Consider the following 2,125-nt stretch of genomic DNA (forward strand, 5'->3'; position numbering starts at 1 on the left):
GGATGAAGTCATTCAGGTGTGTGATGTGTTTACTTTGTTATTACTGATTGTAACAAGTGTACAATGAGCCCAATCACTGAGATCTTCTATAAGCTGTCAAGGCACATTACACTTTTTGCAAACAAATAAACCTACATCACAAAAAAAATATTCTTATTTTTTTTTTTTTTGCATTGGTGAAAGCATTGCAACTGTGATCAGTGGATCAGTAGATCAATGGATTAGTAATCGGTGGATCTGTAGGTGAGTAGATCAGTGGCTGAGTAGATCAATGGAATAGTAATCCATGGATCTGTAGATCAATGGAATAGTAATCCATGGATCTGTAGATCAGTGGCTGAGTAGATCAGTGGATCATTAGATCAATGGATTAGTAGATCGTGGATCATTGGAACAATGGATTAGTAGATCGTGGATCATTGGAACAATGGATTAGTAGGTCAGTGGATCATTGGAACAATGGATTAGTAGGTCAGTGGATCATTGGAACAATGGATTAGTAGGTCAGTGGATCATTGGAACAATGGATTAGTAGGTCAGTGGATCATTGGAACAATGGATTAGTAGGTCAGTAGATAAATAGGTGAGTAGATCAGTGGGTCATTAGAACCATGGATTAGTAGATCAGTGGGTCATTAGAATAATGGATTAGTAGGTCAGTGGATCATTAGAACAAAGAATTTAGTAGATCAGTGGATTTGTAGATGAGTAGGTCAATGGATGGGTAGGACAGTGGATCATTGGAGCAATGGATTAGTAGATCAGTGGATCTGTAGATAAATAGGCCAGTGGGTCTGGGGTGCAATGCTCAGGCTCTGCCTCCAACCCCAGGTCCATATCGAGGTACAGTTCTTCTGTTATGGGGTTGGAGGAGGTTATCAATAGACTACAAAGTGGGCAGACATCACCACACTTTGACTCCATTGAGATCTGAGAGTCTCTTTGCACATCGCACTGTTTCGTTTTTTTGTTAGAACTTTATTGAAGTGTCACCAGTGACATTTTATTGAGTTCTGTCAGCAAAGCATGGTGCGCTGTGGTTGTACCGTGTTACACCGGGCTGCGCTGAAACAAATGACTGCATACTGTACTACCACAACATGGTGGTGTGAACTGAGCACATTGCTTTGTCTGTGCATTGGGGATACACTGCCCCCTTTTTCCGACACATTCGGTGTAAATGGGCCCTTAATGTATTTGTACACACAATCACTAAAAATCTCACATAAAATTTAATACGATTATGTCTTTTCAAAAGCCGAGATTTTTTTGAACTCTGCATCGTTTATTAAAATAATACCTGGTGATCCTGGCATGTGGGTCCTTGTTCAGGCACTTCCCATTATAGAGTGACAATGCTCTGTGAGTCTCTTGTGATGTCACACAGGCTTCAAGTGGTGACTACAAGTTCCTTTTTCAACACACATTCCACAGGCACGGTTTACCGTTGTCACCATCAGAAAAACCTGACCTGAGAAATGGCAGGACAGGAAGTGGCTACAAAGCGGCTGCATTAGGCCACTAGTACTGAGATGGAAACAAGTGTCTTACTTAAACAAAAATGGTAATTGTTTATGACACACCCTGAAATTCATAAAGAGTGGTGCAGACATACTAGGCCCGGAAGCTGCTGGCATCCTACCAACCAATAACTTTGTGCAGCCAAGTATCAATCGGTAGCCTCGGGGCCATCAGCGTCCTGGCAACCAACAACATAATATGGGAGATGAATTCCTCCTCTGACACAGATTGCATTATTGTCACCAGTTTTCTTATCTCCCGTACAGGGATATTTCTTTATGAATTTGCTGCAGCCATTGCATCATTATGTAAAAGTGCCTCTACTGGGAATTACCTGAATTTGTCGCATGTGTCAGTACTGACATTAGAAATGAATTTGGCGTGGGAAATTCCTAGAATCTAGATAATATCAATGCCAGAGAAGTCTCTAAAATTCTATGAATCACCCCCACAATGCTTTAGCAAATGGGTGTTCAGTAAGCCCTTGTTCACCTCTATGATGCAACATTGTTTAATGCGCTTGTGCGTTGCCGTAGGACAGCCAGGGCTGCCCCTAAGGTATTTGCGGCCTGAGGCGATGAGCTATCGTTCCAAGGAGGGGGGG

General features: G+C 42.0%; 1 protein-coding gene across 4 annotated transcripts in view; it reads left to right on the forward strand.

Annotated features, from left to right (window-relative positions):
- Positions 1–2,125, forward strand: part of CARMIL1 (capping protein regulator and myosin 1 linker 1) — a 263,519-nt gene that overhangs the window by 786 nt on the left and 260,608 nt on the right. The window lies entirely within an intron of this gene.

Source organism: Nanorana parkeri, unplaced genomic scaffold (assembly GCF_000935625.1).
Source record: "Nanorana parkeri isolate BGI_ZX_2015 unplaced genomic scaffold, ASM93562v1 scaffold233, whole genome shotgun sequence".
NCBI lineage: Eukaryota > Metazoa > Chordata > Amphibia > Anura > Dicroglossidae > Nanorana > Nanorana parkeri.